Source organism: Arachis ipaensis, chromosome B5 (genome assembly GCF_059453495.1).
Source record: "Arachis ipaensis isolate K30076 ecotype BB chromosome B5, ASM5945349v1, whole genome shotgun sequence".
Taxonomy (NCBI): domain Eukaryota; kingdom Viridiplantae; phylum Streptophyta; class Magnoliopsida; order Fabales; family Fabaceae; genus Arachis; species Arachis ipaensis.
This window is the reverse complement of record NC_142440.1, coordinates 142,851,964-142,871,271: the sequence shown is the minus strand read 5'-3', so window position 1 is coordinate 142,871,271 and position 19,308 is coordinate 142,851,964. Positions and strand designations below refer to the sequence as shown.

Genomic DNA, 19,308 nt, shown 5'->3' with positions numbered 1-19,308 from the left:
GCTGTAACATTCTATCATTGCTGACAGAATATTTACTAATACTGATATTAATCTGAAACCGACATAGAACATAAAATGGATGGAAAGACTAAAATTTTTGCATCCTAAAATCATTCTTTTAACTTTTTCCTTCAAGAATATTTACCAACATATAGCATTGATATTGTTACCATTACCTGAAACTATCGATGATAATGAACATTTTCTTTTACATCGCAATAATACCAATAAAAGATTTCAAATTACTGATATATCTCTCTAGAAAAAGGATTGTATTTCAGCCTAAATTTTGATATATAATTAGTATGCATATGCTTCTCTGATACGTAGTATACAACACCACAAAATATGGTATACATATTAAACTTGGAGAATGGAAAGATGTGTATGTGTTATTCTTGCTCATCTGTGTCACACACAAAACTGATATATATTCTATTATTGGATGAAATATGTGATACACATAACACATGACATAAGTCTCATATCCAACCCAATAATAGAAAGTTGTAAGTGTGTTGACTCCATACAAAGCAAAATGAATACCAAAAACATTTCTCAGCAAAAAATAGAGAGCACTTGCACAGGGTCTTCAAAAAAATGTACATGAGTGACAGGACTTCTATTTTTCATGAACAAGACGAGAATACACAGGGTACCACATATTTCTTGCGACGTACTCCACCGTCTCGTCCTGCAACCAGCGTAAACCACATCTGGTAAGGCTTGATAATATAAAATAGGGTATTAAAAGACTAATAGTACAAAATATCAAGTTTTGTTAGAACTTCAACACCTTGCCAAGTTTGGAAAAACATTGTATACAAAATAAGATGCTGTGTGACATGAAGTATGTTATCTCTTTTATCACAAATAACTTAATTTGCCATATTTGGATGTAAACTTTAACTGTTAATCTTCGGCAACTCATTCAACATAGATAGTATATGCAAAACTATCATGTATTATGTATTACATATATAAAGGGGATTAAGATTTGGTGTCCAATTTCTGATGCTAAAAATGGCTCGTGTCCCTAACCTCTAATAACTTCTCTATACACATAACAACTTAAAACTACCCACTACTTAAACATTCTACTACTAATCATATAACTAATTTTCATAATAAATAATAATATTTAATAATTTAATTTGCAGACTATAGCATATCAACTAGTATCATATAAAGCGTGTAAATAAAGATTTCACATACTTTTTGACATCTTTGCAAGTTCTTTAGGCCCTACATCACCATGCCCTTCTGCCAAGTTGTCTTCAACTGCTGCTCGAAGAACAGCAACACCAACCTCTGCTGTTACATTTCGAGTGCTACAGCAACCACAAGTATTGATCAGAGAATGCCAATAATATCAGCTATAAGAGCAATCAATCAACAAAGCAAAAACGAAAAATCAAATATACCAAGTGACCAAAATATTACCTATCAATGGATGGATACAAGATTCCTTTTGAGATATCTTCCTCTAACATATATGAAGCAAGGCTGTAAGAAAGACAATATTGTTAGTATTTTATTTTAAAAGATTGAATGTCATGTCATCATGAATGCAAGAAGATGCCACAAATGATCACGGGTTAAACACGGAAATGGTCTACAGCATAGAGCGAACAGATAAATGTTTGAGCATGTAAAACAAGGACAATATGCTTAATCGCTTTAGGTTTTAGCAGCTTAGTGAATTCTAGAATGCAACGCTATAAATATCAAATAAAGAGATTTTGCCAAACTTCTATGAATGCTAATAAAAGTAGTCCACATTAACATGTGCATACCATTCAGCAGCAGCTTGCAATATTCCATCTGTTATTAGCCGAGCACCTGACAAAAGTGATCCTAGACCGATTTTAAAATGGAAAGTTTAAAATAAAAGAATAAATCAATATTTCCAACCATAAGAATGATCATGAAAATTTATAAGACACAAGAAAGCTGAAAGCATGTCCTACCTTGGGAACAGATACATGTTGTTGGCTTAATTTACATGACCCACTTTTTCATTACCTGCATAAAATTTTAATCAGACGTTTCTTCACAGCTAAGGAAAAATGTAAAGTAGACAAGAAGCCTCAACTCAAAACGAATGAGAGCTAATTACCAAGATCTACATTTTCAAAAGGGCTTCCACTTCCAAATACAATATCTCCTCCGGCATGCTTAAAAGCATCAATAGCAGTGCACTCAGCTGTCCAGGTACATCAACGACAATGTCAAAATTAAAAACAGTCATTACATTAAGAAATTGTGAGAGTTTATTAAGCCTTGTGCAAACAAACCATTCATTGTAGGGTTAGACATGGCAAAGATGGCAGGTTTTGTTGAAACATTCTTTCATTGCCTTAAGCACCTGAGCTTAATCACAATTATTAAAATAAGAAATTGCTGAATAACACATACAGAACACCAAGCATTCTAACATATAAATAAAAAAAATATTATTAATATAGTTCACTCATGGATAGGACATGATATAAGTGGAATTGTACAAGATAATTACCTCCTCATTGAAAATGCCACCAACCCCAGACAAACCAAGGAGAACATGTGGTCTAACCTTCTTCACCTAAACATCAATATGTTCAACAATCAATTTTGATGTATGAATATGACTATGCGTGACCCTCAAGATTAGCATCACCATAGGTAGATGGTTAAGTAATCTTATACCAAAATAATTGTTTTCAATATCATAACATAACCCTTGACAGAAAAGAGTTTCACTCAATGAATCCTTTAAATTTACCACTTCAATTATACTAGCACCCTCAGTGAGCCCTTCTAGGTCTCTTGGGTTTTTAGCAAATGGAGCTGCAGCTGGATCTAGATTATTCCTATCAGTTGTGACAAGACCCTACATATAGAATTGGCATTGTTATCAGGATTAATGCAACTAAATACAAATACAAAACAGTAGCATCCAACACTTGATTGCACACATTTATTTATTTTATAATTCCAGCATTTTATATTAAGTCATATCAAGACAAACAATATGATGGAAAAAGAAAGTAAAAATAATACTAGCATTACAAGAAGATCAATCAAAATCAAAATTGGGTATCTTATTATAGTTACGATCATAAACAGTTATAGTTTCAAGCATTACAACTTAAAGAACTGACAAAGCTAGTAAATATGTGAAAGCATACATCTTTATCAATAAAAAAGAATTGACTTTTGGCAGCTGTTTTACTGCACCTTGCCATCTTTGAAACTGCCTGGATGGCCATTTTCAGAACACCAAGCCCTGAACTGCAAGCCAGGGAAGAAATGTTCTTGACACAAAAGTAGCTAATCTATAATGAATGTGATGAAATAACAAAATGAAATCACACACCCAATATTAAGGTTGATCATAATAAGTTCTGCAATTACCTTCCAGCTCCAACCACAACTATCTTTTGGTTTACAAAATTAGACAATGGCTGACCTTGGGCTCTTACAGATCCCAATATTCCAGCAAGAGCAACACCAGCAGTGCCCTGAAGGACATGAAGGAAAAATTAAGTTTCGGTAGCTACTTCAATAAAACAGTCCAGTAGATAACAACCTTCAAGATTTTCTTGATTAATAAAGTCTTAAATCATTTTCTCACCTGTATATCATCATTAAACATGCAAAACCTTTTATGATATCGTTCCAAAGTTTCAAAAGCCCACTTCATTTGGAAATCCTCAAACTGAAGAAATTAGCACAACCATTTAATTATACAATTGATAACAGCTATGTGCCCAAAAGAATAAAAAGAAAGAAAGAAAGAAGAAACCTGCACAATGGCCTGGCCATCGAGCATGAACAGCTTCCATGAATTCATCCACAAATTGATAGATACTCTTCACCTTCCAACCTTGGTTGTCGAAGTCCTAAATCTATCACATGAAAATGACATCAGAACAGTCACCAATACCTTTCACAAGATCAACTAAGATTAATTCACATGCTAGCTTTTGGTATGGTCTTAGCAGTTTCTAAATATAATTGCAAAGTAAGGATGAACTAATCAACAAACGGAAGCTTTAAACAAGAAAACAAAGCTCTGGCAGGAAAGATTTTACTCACAAAGACGATCTTCAAGTAGCTTTTGATTGTTGGTTCCAACATCTAGCATAACTAGAAGTATCTGCCACATTAAGAAATTCAACATATAAAAACTTAGAAAAAGTTACTGGTTTTTACCTAGTAGATAATCTTAATGAAGTCAAAACGAAATTAAGATAGTAAAGGCCCTTTGAATGTGGCACCTATCACAGAAGGTAATAAAACTGAAATAATTAAAGAAAGTATATTAATAAATTATATGTCCTAAGGTATCTTAGCATGGGTAAATTAAATTTCTTTATCCAATAAATTATTGTTTACATAAAAAAAATTTGAATTCTTGACACTTACTTAAACGAACGACTGATATTCTAAGACATATTCTACTAATTAGCTAGTATCATGAAGCTAATTATTACTATTTTGTTAGTTGATTTATTTATTTTAGGGATAAACATAATATGACAAAAAGATAAATGTTAACAATTTAATATTTATATATAATTATTTTTTTATCAAAATCTTTGTGGGAGCAAATGCTCCCTCTTTCTTCTACTTAGGTCTGTTTCGATTAGGCATATACTACTGTGTAGACAGAAAATTAGTTCTACATGTGTAGAGGGACACTATCGAAGTATTATTCATTCATAGCCTTGTTCTCTTGCGTGAACCGTAAATAATTAGAGGACAAAATCTGATTGATGGGAATCCATAAGAAGAGAGAAAGTTTATGATGTGAGCTTGCTTGTTGTTTATTTTGACTATAATAAAGATGTTTATGACTAAGTTGATTGTAATTTAATTTTTGAAATGAAAATTTTATTATTAAAAAAATTATATAATATTATAATGGTATTTAACATTTAGTAATGTTCTCTTCAATTTAAAAAATGAAAAATAATAACATTCAGTTTTGAAGAGATGCAAAGGTATACCCATTTTGAAAAAATGTCGGAATTTAGATTGCCATCAATTTGGAGGAAGAAGTACTAACATCTGTTAGATCTACTCACCCACTCGAGGAAGGCATGCATTGAGTCATCGGTCTGTGGAGGCAGATAAACTATTGGAAAGGGACAGGACAAGCAGTGTTTTTTATGGTGGGTCATCGCTTCACGGGAGGCATTGCTACAGTAATTATTACATAACCTGAAGATTTTTACCAGAGCGTTTGTTTTTAAATTTATCCATGTCAGTCACATAATCGATACCCAGGTATGTTCGCATGGGCTAATTACAATCACAAAGCTTAACATGTACATCATCAAACTCAACTTATGAAGTCAAGCCCAACAAAAGGACCATAATCTATGCCACGTGTTACCTTAATGTACCACGTGTTACCTTTGATATTATTTTCAATAATTACATCATCAACGACCGCTTACTTTAATGTTCCACGTGAAGCTCCAAGACACGCTCAGCACTGGACATATGTCCATATACACATGTAGATAAACTAGAGTTCTACACAGTAGTGACGCCCTTTGCATTAATACACGTTCCTTCACTTACAAACCAAGATACCTAATATAACTTCATGAACTAAAATACCTAATTAATGCAGGTAATCTATAAGTAAGTGCATTTATTTAGATTTTGAAATTTGAAAGGATCAATTTTATTTATTAAAATTACATTTTTAGATAAGTTTAATTCAAAGCTTTTATTTGGATTTATCACATTATTCTTCAGCCCGACAGATTTAATCCATCGTGAATTCGAGCTCTATTTAAAGGCTTGAACTGACAAAAAGGTTGTTGCATGCACAAGACAGAATTCAAACCTCTGATACTTACTTAAGCAGACTAATGAGCTAACCACTAGATTAACCCCTGATACTTAGAGAAACTCCAATTAATAGGATCAATTTTGGGTATCATTTTCGACCTCTATAGTAATTACAATGATATAGAATTGAAATTTGCGTTGGATAACATCTTTGAAATGATATTGGTATCAGCAAGAAGAGACCGTATCATGTTGAAGATAGATAAGTGAAATGTTGCCACTATAATCCATTAAATGCAACTAAATGAACATTGGAGCGTTGTTATTGTAATGTTACAATAAAGACTCAATCAAAATATACTCAAATTAATTAGATATACTCAATTTAACGTTGTTAAATGAACTTGTATACTCCAGTATTTTATTACTCTATTTTTTAGTGTCTTTTTATCAATAATTAGATCAAAATCAATTTAGCGTAAGTTCTTTTCTCAATTATTTACAAAATTCTAATATTTCTCCCCGTCTAAATGCAATCTAATTTTTCTAATTTTAAAATTTATTTTCATTAGTGTGTAATATCTTTTAAATACGGTATATAATTATTAATTTTATAATTTTATATTTTTTATTTTAGTTAAAATTTCACAATTTAATTAAAATTATTTGAAATAATTAAAAAATAATTTAAGTTTAAATTAAAATAAAATCAAATGTTGGAGTGAAAAATTTTATATTGTATTTTAAATCAAAATTTATGATATATGATCCTACAAATACTCATATGACACTTTATAAGACCTAAAATGAAATGAATTTAAAAACAACTATTGGAGATACTTTTGTTGTCTTTTTAGCATGAGAAATGATGTGCTTTGACAATTATCTACACAATGTGAAATTGTTAGAATTTTTATTTAAATAAATTAAATAAATGTTTTGTTTCCTAAAATAAATAATTTTAAAAAATTATTGCAAAAATGCGTAGGATTACTTATCTTGTTTATGGTATAAACGAGATAATCTTGCATCTATAGTGTAAACGAGATAAGACAGTGCGCGTGACACGTGTATATGCACGTATCTCGTTTATACGTGTTAAATTATAACGTTTCTAATGTAAACGAGATACAGTAAGATAAATTTTCAATAGCTATAAAAGGATGTGCAATTCTTGGCATTCTCCACATACATTTCATATCTTCTGTTCCTCCGTTTTTCTTCCAAAAAATAGGCAAAAATGTCCAGTAGTAGCGGATATATGGTTGTCTATATGTATCCCAATTGTTGTATGAGAAAGAGTGACAATGAGGTGATATTTGAGTGTGAGAATCCATTACTGTTGCACACTTGGCCCGTAAGTTCGTTGTATGAGTTAAAGAGTCTGATATTGAGCAACCTTATTGGTTTATGGAGAAAAGAGATCGGAAGGGTGGGGTATAGGTTGCTAGCACCGTGGGTAACAGAGTTTTTTTGTTTCTCCTATTTTGGCTCCAGGTCAACGAGCATGTGTGACTCATGTTTGACATCCATGGGAGAATCATGGCAGAACAAGCGATGGAGCTTTTTGCCGAGGTTGGTGATGCTGGTGGCGGTGGTTCTGTCCACTCGACCTTTGTGCAGGATGATCCACCTCTTGCACCACCATCGATTCATGTTGCTAGTCCAGTGGAAGACATGGACGTGGCTGATAAAGACTCCGACGAAGAGTACGTTGCGGATGGCAACGATAGTAATTCCTCTAAAGATGATGAGGAGGAGGAGTTTGTACCCGAGACGCCGGTCGCGACAGGGTGCGCTATGTTTTGCCTCCTTCTCACCTGATTTTGGCGCTATCAGATATACCAAGTCACTATCATACATTGGATCTGGACGTCATGCATGAGAAATCTCCATTTTCCAACACCAGGGAAGAGAATTACAACCCAGACGGTGGGGTGGAGTTTCGAGTCGGCCATAGATTCAAAAGCAGAGATCTAGTCATGCAGGGTGTGAAGAACTACAGCATTCGCAGAAGTACTGAGTACCGAGTGGTTGAATTGGACTGATTAAAGTACCACGTGCATTGTTGCCAAGCTATAAATGGATGTCCTTGGAGTCTCCGTGTAGCCCTTCGACAGAACCTCGGATACTGGTGAGTTCAAGTTTAATTGTGGCGTATTTACTCATTTATGATTGCTATATCTAGTGTAGTTTTCAACCATGAATATTTTATTTCGTTAGAGAGGTTCGAATGGTTGGTGGAGCGCATACGTGTTTAGCACCCACCATGTCCCAAGACCATCGATAGTTGGACAGCAGCCTCATTTGCAAGGTCATCCCATCGTTGATATAGTCCAATCCATCCATCTGCATCCCTGTCCTGCAAGGTGCAGTTCGGAAAAGCTATTACTTCAAACTCTCGTATAAAAAGGTCTGAATGGCAAAGTAAAAGGCAATTGCAGATGTACGGGAATTGGGAGGAGTCATACAATAAGGTGCTGAAGCTACTACAAGCACTGCAGAGTTGTTGTCTCGGAACAATATATGAGCTCAAGGCCTTACCTTACTATGATGGGCACCTTATGGCCTGCAGCTGTAGCATGCTCGACAAAGTATTTTGAGCATTCTTATCCCGTGTTGAGGCTTTCAAGCATTGCAAGCCGTTTGTTTCTGTCGATGGCACGCATTTATATGGAAGATACGGTGGTGTGTTGCTTATTGCAGTGGCAGAAGACGGCAACAACAATATCCTTCCCATTGCTTTTGCAATTGTGGAGTCTGAGAGTACGGAGTCATGGTCTTTCTTCCTGAATAATATGAGACGACATGTCACCCCACAGGAAGGCCTGTTGATTATTTCTGATAGTTCACAGGCGATCAAGGCTGCACTGAGGGCTGATGATAGTGGTTGGCAACCTCCGAGGGCGTTCCATGCTTATTGTGTTAGACACATGGCCGCAAACTTCATATCTCGTTTCAAGTCTGTTGAGGGCAAGCGATACCTCACAAACGCCGCTTACAGTCCCAGCAAGGTTGGGTACAAGTGGTACATAGATGTATTGAGAGGCTTGTCGCAAGAGATGACAGACTGGGCTGGTAGATTTAACAAAGAGATATGGCTACAAGTTATGGAAGTAGACTTTATTATTAAACAAGTTATGGAAGTAGACTTTTTTTATCATTAAGATTATTTAATGTCGATGTAGTAAAAAAGTTACCATATCTGAAAGAGATTTGTAATTAAGTTTCAATGCATTTACTATATTTAATTTATTTGGTTAGCTATAAGCAATTCCAAATTGAAGAATAACAGGAATCAAAAGAAACTGCCAGGGAATAAAATCTTAGTGCTAACCTCATCTATTCGTAACTGATCTAGCGATAGACACCATCGGATGCCCTTTGTCTCATGCTGGTCCCTGCTCTACTGCGTCAACTCTATCAACCTGTCACTGGTTATAAGAATAATACGAGTTCAATTTACGGAATGTCATAATGAGTTACAAATTCAAAACACAAGCAAGACATAAACAATAGTTACCTTGCTGCCATAGAATACATGAAAACCTGTCAGTCAGGTAGACACCACTCGAAAAATCTCTGGTATATCCAAGACATCAACAGCAGAGTGCAGCCGGTGATGTCTGTCGTGCCTCAGTTGTAGACACAATGAATGACATGTCCATGCAAGCACCGTTGAGTCCTAAGACAACTCACAACACCTCTCAAAGTCTGCAAGTAGTGGCTAGGTTGTTTGACTTGTCTATCATCAGGTAACCTCCGATCAGTAACAAGATGTAACACTCACATACTGTCAGAGTGTCTCTGGATCATCCATTTGAGGCATATGGCGGACACGGTCGCGCAGCCATGTCAGCTTCAACGAGAATGACTCATTCCTCTGCGCCCCCTGCTGCCAACCACCGGAGGCCTGACACCGAGTAGTCGCTCCACCAACTCCCATGTCTTCGTGCCGTACTACCTGTAGAAATCACGAAAGCACCCCACTGGCTCCCCACGTGCGCGTAGCCAAGGTGGTACGCCATGTTCTGCAGGGTAATAGTGGCCTCATCCCATGGCAGGTGGAACGTGCGGGTCTTCGAACGCCATCGCTTTACGATGCCGTCATCAGAGAGTTGTGGAAGACGAAGTCCTTGAGAGGCACCGTGTCACCGAACCCAGCTTACCTCAGATACGAGACAATGGCATCGGGTGGTGAAAGCGCGTGACTCACTTGCCGGGGAAGAAGTAAGCAAGGCTTTTGACAAAAAATAAATTATCACAATTATTAAAAATTTGTATAGGTCCATCGCGTATCAAACTGACCTAACTATCGTATACATTTGTTTAACAGAAATTTACACGTATACGATAGTTAAGCAACTTAATTACAGACATTCCTAGAATTATACCCTATCAGTAACTTGTTGCTAACGATACGAATTGTATTCTAGTTCTTGGCAAGTATCCTAACCATGGCTATACATATGAGATAAAATAAACATCAAGATAATAAAACTAACCGCAAAGTCGGCTGCCCCCGACGTAGTGCCATATCGCGTTCAGCCTATTAATATCCGAATCACATGTATCTGCGCGCGCCATCTTCGTCTTACTCAATAATATGGTTAGAAAGGGATTGAAAAGATGAGAAAGTAGTGGAAAGGTTGGAAATGAGGCCCAGAATGTCGCTGTAAACGACATCTATATATAGGCGTTACCCAATCTTATCTTATTTACAGTATAAATGAGATATTTGTTTATACTGTAAAAGAGATATTCGTTTACACTGTAAACGAAATATACACGTATCACACGCACTGTCTTATCTCATTTACATACAAATTTATCTCGTTTACACTGTAAATGAGATAAGTAATCTTACGTATTTTCATAATAATTTTTAAAATTATTTATTTCAGTAAATAAAATATTTATTTAAATAAAAAATTCGAAATTGTCACATTAACTCACTAGTAAATTATCACTTCTACTTTTAAACGTTTAAAACTTTGATAAATCTATGGAAAAGAATAACATTAATTTTGTATCCAAAAAATTTGTTTTCATGTAATTAAAATACTAGACATTAAATTTATTTTAAATAGATTTAATTTGTCAATATTCTGAATATAATTTATTTATTTTTATAAATACAAAATTAATTTTATTTATTTATAAATAAATTTTTCAAATATTGAAATCTATCTATTTTAGTCAAATATTGAATTCTGTCTATCTTAGTCGAATACTGAAAATCAAATTACCTTAAATAATATTCATAAATAGTGAAATATCATATTTTGTGCAATAAAGTATTATTTTATTTTTTATTGAACAAGGCAAAAGAATATAAACAATTTCATTCAAAAAAATCATTTATTAAAATATCTACCCGAAACAGAATCATTAAAATAATGCATGTATTAGTAGATTTTTTTTTTTTTGGTGATTAAATGTATTAGTAGATTTAGATGATAAGATCTCCTCTAATGGAAAAATAAAAAACAAACAAAAACAGCTAGCATATCTGTACACACACTGGCCACCACGTTGGTATCATTATCACATACACAGTTCTATTATTGAGAGGTAAGTAAGAATCGGTTAAAAAAAATTAACTTGGAATGGTAGTTGGCATTGAAAGGCCATAAAAAAGGAGTAACGGTGAAAAAAAAAATATATATATATACAAGACGTTGCTTTCCAACATTTTTCAATATAAATATTAAGTAGATGAATGGCATCAGAATGCATTGCACTCATAGATTTTCTTTTCAAAGAGGGTAAAAGCCAAAGCCTTCTTGGTGCGCCTCAAGAACTAGGGTTTTCTTAACTTTAATTTGTGTGAGCATATTTCTCTATTAATTATTTCTTGTTGCTTATACATATATATCTTCACTAGATCTGGTATCTTTATTATTTAATATTTTAAATTTCATATTATTGATTATATATTTTGTGTGTTATGGATGATGAAGGAGTGGAGCTCCTTGAAGTCCAAAAGAGGTTCTAACAAAGGTTAATAGAGCTGCTAAGCTATGGATCTCAGAGTTCTACCCATGAATAAGTGTTTGTGGTAGATTTATGGCTTCCATATCTCAGGAGCTTCATTACCAATGGTTTGATCCTTATTTGGATTGAAGGGAGCTCTTCACCTTCATCTCCTTTTTCCATGTCTTTAATTTATTTAAGAAAATAAATTTTATTTATTATTATTCACCAAGTATTTACAAGGATCTTGATAAATGATTTTCATCAATAATAAAATAAAAATACTAATAAAACATTATCAAATGATATAACTTCGAGAGGTGTATGTATACGATCTATAGATGCAACTAAGTTTAATTCTACTTATTTCATATTTGTTAGTTGTTGCTTGTAATTACAAACCAGGATAAAATTATATTTCTTCTACTATTTAATTATTTTTACAAAAAAAAATCGATTTTATACAGATAAAATTATTCTTGCTAGTTGGTACGGTACCTTTATTGTTGTATTTTGATGTGTTATTTTAGCAGAAAAGGATACCCTAAAATATTGTTTTAATAAAAATTATTTAAATATAATATATATAAGTAATATTTTAATATTGGATATTTTAGTTCATCAGATTTTAAAATACACCAAATAATTTTTAAAGTTTTAGATAATATATTTTTCTTTTAATTTTATTTGTTTACTCGAAATGACTGCATGTTTTGTAGTTTTTAAAATATTTTAAAGACTATTTTATATACTTCACTCAAATGAGAGGAATTATATTATCTAATAAAAATAAATATTAAAAATTGTGATGTATATTCTAAAATTTACCGGATTAAAGTATTTAATTTAAAATTCTCAGGAGTAATTACTCTATATATTATTTTTCATATTCTGCTTTACAATTATAAGTTCATAACCGGGATCTAAATTAGCTCGGTTTCTTTTAACCATATTTTATGATTCAACTGTATCGGAGTATAAGATTTTTTTGTAGGTACTCACTGTAGATGAATGACAGAAACATCTCAGCCAGACAGCACTTATCTCTCATCTGACAACCAGCAACAACATTAAAAAAAAAAAAAAATTGTTTATTAAAGGCTTTTCTTAATTCTTTAGATATGTGTACGTTAAGTCAAATGGGAAGTAATTAGTTGCAAGAAAAACTTTAAAAAACATTATTATTTTGAGGTTTAATTTATCTTTGAGGCCCTTATGTAATATTTTTGTGTCTTCCAAAATATATTTGACCAGGGAGGATTGCATATTTGATAATAATTTTGAATGTATACTTTTGTTGCTTAATAGATATGATCAATATAAAGCTTATATGACTTTATTATAATTCTTGCAAATATATATGATTAGAGTGAATGAGAAATTTTAAGCTTCAATGAAAGCAATTATTGAAATTTCTTAAGTACTATTGAATAATTTGTAGAAATTTTTTTATTAAAGATAAAAAATAAAAATTTAGTACGAGTTCACATGCATAAGTAATTACGATGGCTGAATATAAGGATTTTTTTTTTATAATAAATTATGAAAAATATTTATTTTCACCAAACTCGCTTTTGAGTTTTATTTACCGAAATGCATATTTTTTTGGTAATTAAGGCAAGTTCGTTGCACTCTCGACGAACTCTAGATAAATTATAGAGTTCGCCGCATTCCCCGGCAAACTTTGATTTATACAGAGTTCGCTGCACACCCTGGCGAACTCTAGGCAAAGTTGCCACCATAAATGCCAGTTAGAGAATGAAGCTGAGCATCTGACTTTGTTCTCCATAATCATTTTGGTTGTTGATCATTTCTTTTTTTTTTTTTTTACAATGGCAAGAAATCTACTGTTATCCATTCATTACGATGGAGAAATGGTGTATGATGAAGAAGGTTCTATCGTTTTTAGATTGAACCAACCGATATTTACCTATTTGACAGTGGAAATCAACAGCTTAGAGTTGTTACAGAATCTGATATTATTTTCCGTGGGGATGCAAGAGACAAAGAAGGTGAAGAAAATTTACTATAGATATCCAACCGAAATAGGTGGTAGTTTAATTTATAAAAGGTATGTCACAGCCGCGTTGTATTTGTTGATGATATATTTACTTGAACATGCTTATGAGAACAACTTTATTATCTTTTGAATCAGGTATTGTCTGCATGACGACGAGGATGTATGTCTTAATGTCTTATACGGTCTTGGCACAACCGCTGGACAAATGTTCATCTGTTAGAGTTATCTGTGTTCCTCGTCAATTTGGGTGGCCGAGGATCGTCTGTGGATACTGTCGACGATAGTCCGTTGAGTGGGCCTGTTAGACGAAATATCATACGGACGATGGTGGATCTGAATATGGCTCCTGAAGGTGTACAATCAACCTGTTTCCAATACACAAGTTGGTGTTATTATTCAATTTTCATATGCAAAACACATAATATAAAGTAAACTGGCTACACTTAAATATTTATGACTTACGTAGAGTATCCCAATCCCGTTCAGGATATGCCTGTAATGCCTAAGGCGGCCCTCGCCTCTGGTGTTGTCAGGTCGGTACTGAACCCACCTACAATTTTGCGGTAAAAGTTATATCACAAATCAGTTATATTAAACACTTAATATAATAAATTAACAAAGAATTATTGCAGAAAATAAACAAAAATACCTCTCAACCAGCGGAAACCGACGAGTATCAAATCCATCAGGGCATAGTAGGGGAATACGGTGGTAGGCCTAAGACAATAGCAGGCTGACGCAACCACCTAGGTTGCGCGCACCATGATCTGTGGCACGGCACATCTGGCGGTACATCCATGCCAATACAGCCAACCCCCACGACAACCTACCACATGCATCGAGGTCCTCCAGCAGGGGGAGCCACCTGATGTGCACCCGAGAGTCAGATGCATCTGGGAATAGAATACCCCCTATCAACTGCATGATGTACTCTCTCGTGTACCTCAGGAGGCGCTCCTCAGTGGCGTCCTACTCCAGCTCTCTGCAGACAGTGTTAAGGAACCACGTGAGCTTGACAGTCCACTTCGTCTGTAACTTTCTGTCATCCGCGTCGGGCATAACACCCAGTAACTGCTGACAAAAGTCCTCGATGGTCCGTCCCTGATGGTGCTGCTCCCAACTACCCATACACCCGTTTACAGGATCACCATCGATCCTGAGTCCCAGCTGATACGCCACGTCCTACAGCGTGATGGTCATCTCTCCGCATGCTAGATGAAAGGTGTGGGACTCAGGCCTCCACCTCTCTATCAACGCCGAGGCAAGTGGCCAGTCATGATCGAACTCAACCATATAGGCCACATACTCAAACCCGGCTCATCTGAGATATGGCCTAATCGCCTCCGGTGGCCTCGTCATCAGATTCCGCCTGGTGCGCAAGATCCGAGGCGCCTACCAAACGGAAAGATAAGATAAAAAAAAAAATGTCAACTCTAAATAGCACAAGTTCATAGTTTATTAATTAAAGAGAGATAAACGACAACTATATTATCGTACCACTCGATCAAGTCTGTCAGCAATGTGCTCGACCTGATCTAATCTGTAGAGGGTATCCTCGTATCCCAATAACTGCTGCTCTATCTAACCACACTCAATTTACACAAAATAATATATACTTATCATCATTTGTTTCGCATTAACAGGATTTGTAAACAAACATATTTGAAAATACTAGTTATCTACCTTACTTTCACTAAAATCCTAGGCATCCCTAACCAATAAGTCACTTAACCCTATATTCTAACTTAATTTCATTAAGATTTGACTAACAACTTAAACCAATTTTTCTGACTAAACTAACTGAGAAAAGACTAACAACTTATACTAATTCACATGTTAAAAACAATCAACAACTATTGAATAGCATGAAATCAGTAAACAGTAACTCTAATTATAATTAGCATGCAACAACTAACTAAGAAATATTAGGTAACTCTAACTAATCTGAGAAAAATTACTCCAACTAACATATTAATTACTAACCTCAAACTGCTGATGTTGTGAATAATGTACTTCTCGAACACCGGAATACAGAAAGGAGTAACAGAATAAAATTTGGAAGAAGGTTTGGAAAGAAAAGGACAAAGGATAATGGTCCCACTCTGAATATATAATACGCCAAACTTTGCCTAGAGTTCGCCGGGGTGTGCAGCGAACTCTATATATATTATAGAGTTCGTCGAAGAGTGCTTATAAAGTTCGCCAGGGGTACGGTGAACTTGCCCTAATTACAAAAAAAAAAGTGCATTTCGGTAAATAAAGCTGAAAATCGGATTTGGTGAAAATAAATATTTTTCATAATTTATGGAAAAAAAATCCCTGAATATAACAACAAAAGAGATTATTAAACTCGGATGCAGTCAACTTCACGTGAAGTTGATAGTTGAGAGGCGTTAGATGAAAATTTAGTCAAATCAATCAAATTATCTAACAACTCTCTGTCTTTTGAAAATCAAAATTTGAAGAGAACTGGGGGTGTATGGGCTGACATTGGCAACATACGTATGAGTGAGAGTAGTCTTGTGGATATATATCAAGAGGGACTTCCATTGCAAGTAGGTAACGAAACTAAAACCAAATTTTGGCACGACCTTTGGGTACATGAAGGTAGATTGAAAGAGGTATTCTCGAGTCTTTACAGAGTGACGCTGAACAAGGAGTTCTCAATCAGTGAGTATGGCATTTGGGATGGTTATATTTGGAGATGGAGCCTACAATGGAGAAGAGCTTTATGGGAATGGGAGGAACAAGACCTTGTAAAGTTTCTTGTAACTTTGTCAAAAATCGGAATTAGACAAGAAGAGGTGGACACTTTGAAATGGAAGCATGACAAGCAAGGTAATTTTTCTGTTAAATCTTTTTTAGATGTGGTTTATAAGAATAAGGAGATAGGAGTGGAGCCCAATATGTATAATATCACGAAACAATTGTGGAAAAGTATTGTGCCTCCACGGGTTGAGTTGCTGATATGGTTTGTAATTTTGGAAAGATTGAATACTAGAGATAGATTATGTAAGTTTAAGATTGTACCAGAAGCGGAATCCTGTTGTGTCTTATGTAAGGATAGGTTGGAGACGGTACATCATTTGTTTTTTTCATGTGATCATATATGGAAGTTGTGGGGATCAATCTTGGTGGATTGGAGTGTGATTTGGGTTTGGCCAGGTACCACCAAAGAATGCTTTGAGGTGTGGATGGATAGAAAAATAAGGAAAGATATGAAGGAAGTATGGATGGTATTATTTTTCTCTGTAATATGGTGCACATGGAAATGTAGAAATAACATTGTCTTTAATAATGGAGTGTTGGTATTAGAGAAGTTAAAGGACGAAGTTGTAGAATGCACAAATCGATGGTATCAAGATCGACAATATAGGAGTAATTGATGTACTCATGAGTGCAAATATCAAGTCTAAGGGGAATTAGAAGACATATGAAGTTGATCTTTGATGCATGATTTACTGATCTATGAAAAAGGCAAATAGGTTTGCAAAGTAAAAGTTGGAAGGAGTATGATCATGATTTGATGTTGTATATCTGAGCAGGTTCATTTTAAAATGTCTTGAGAGGAGTTAAAATCATTATATTCTTTTGCTTCCTGTTTGCTGTTTAATGCTAGTTTTTATGTTTTCTTTGTAATTGTTGTCCTGTTTTTGTTGCTGTTTTTTGGAATTACGCCAACTTTATTTGGAGTTGGGTGAAGATGTAATTATCTAAAAAACTCTCAGAGTCTCAGTTATCAACTTTACATAAAATCGACTGCACCTGAGTGTTCACTTTTTTTTCAATCAAATTAGTTATTGAAAGATTTAAATTTAATCGCGTTTGTTCTCCGTTAATGGATTAACAGTTTACGTTAATAATTTTCAACTTCCGTAACAACCATATCACCAAAACTTCCTCCTCCAAGATCGCTGCCTCTCTTGCTCCAACAACAACTTCTCATGACCAAGGACTTCTCTGGTGTTGATTCTGCCATCTATCACCAGATTTCTTCAAGGCACTACTCTAGCCTCCAATCAGAGTTACCATTTTCAGCATCTCTTACTCTCTATTTTTTTTTACCTTTAGCCCGCCGTGATAGCATGGTCTCCTTTACATTATTAACATTTTGTCTTTGAATACTTTTTTTTTTGGTGTCTCTCCTTGAATACTTGGTTAAGACTATTGAAGGGTCTTTATATGGCTCTTAGGATGCGTTTAGTTACGAAGATAGGATAAAACATAATATTAAAAACATGATATTAAAATTAATATTTTTATATTTTGTTTAATAATAAACTAAATATAAAAAAATTAAGAAAAAAATATAATAATAAAAAATTAAAAATTATAATTACAAAAATTTGATCAGAATAATAAAAAGAAAAACAAAAATTAAATTGTATTTTTTGTTAGTATTTCTATATTTTTTTGTTACAAAAAATATAAAATATATTAATTCAATATCTCTAAGACACAATATTTATATTCATATGTCATCTCTTAAACATAATTTTACATCTCTATATCCCTATTTTATTGTTTTGTACTAATAAATAAATACAAACTTTTTTTTTTAATAACACGGAGCTTACTAGCTGCCCAGTTAGAAAAATGAGGGAAATAAGACTAACAAACAGAACAAGACAAACCAGCAACTATAACGAATATAACAAGACAACATACTCAAAAAAATTACAGAAAAAAGATATATAATTTCTTGCATTGAACATCTTCCGAACATGTGCTTACTTGGTCACTTATAATTCCAATCTTTGGTCCACAATGCTGCTACTTGTACCACTTCTTGTTCTATCTTTTCAATAAATATACTTTTCTTTCTGAAAATTTTGTTATTTCTTCCTTTGCAAAGATACCAAATCACCAAAAAACAAAATGTACCAGACGTTCTTGTCCTCCTTTGGAACTCTCCTACCCACCCATAATTCAAAACACTCTTTTGCATTACTTGGCCAAATTCAATCCACCCTCCAAGCTTGTAAAATAAAATCCCAAATCCTCCATGCCACAGTACAAGCAAAAAATAAATGATGGACTGATTCTACTCTTTCATCATCCTCATCCAAAACAATAGCAAACCTAGATAATCTATCTCTTTTATTTGACCTTTCTAATACTACAAACCACACCAATAACTCAACTCAAAGAGAAACTAAGCTCTTCCACAAATTTTTGGTAAAGTTGTCCATGTTTAATTCCGCACCTAAATCTTTATTCTTATAGTAAATATTCAAAAAAGATTTGACGAAACAAGTACTTTTCTTATCATTTTTCCACATAAAAGAGTCTGCCTCATTTTGTTTGATGCCAATATTTGTTAGTACCGAGTATAACCCTTGCAAATCTTCTTCTTTCTAACTTCTTAATGGTCTCTTCCATTGTAAACTCTACCTCCACGAATATCCATCCCAAAAATCACATTCACTAGTTGTATAATTTGTGTCCAAGGCCATCCTATATAAGTTAGGGTAATTTTTCTTTAATCTACTAATATTAACCCATAAATCATGCCAAAATTT

At 34.0% G+C, this 19,308-nt stretch overlaps 1 long non-coding RNA gene and 1 pseudogene across 1 annotated transcript; one reads left to right on the top strand and one right to left on the bottom strand.

The window, feature by feature from the left end:
- Positions 1-622: 622 nt before the first annotated feature.
- On the bottom strand, positions 623-3,830 carry LOC107641160 (NAD-dependent malic enzyme 2, mitochondrial-like; annotated as a pseudogene).
- A 7,682-nt stretch (positions 3,831-11,512) lies between these two features.
- Positions 11,513-15,411, top strand: LOC110262553 (uncharacterized). The gene is made up of 2 exons (XR_002347246.2): positions 11,513-13,837; positions 13,922-15,411. It is a non-coding gene; the product is annotated as an uncharacterized LOC110262553 (long non-coding RNA).
- The last annotated feature ends 3,897 nt before the right edge of the window (positions 15,412-19,308 follow it).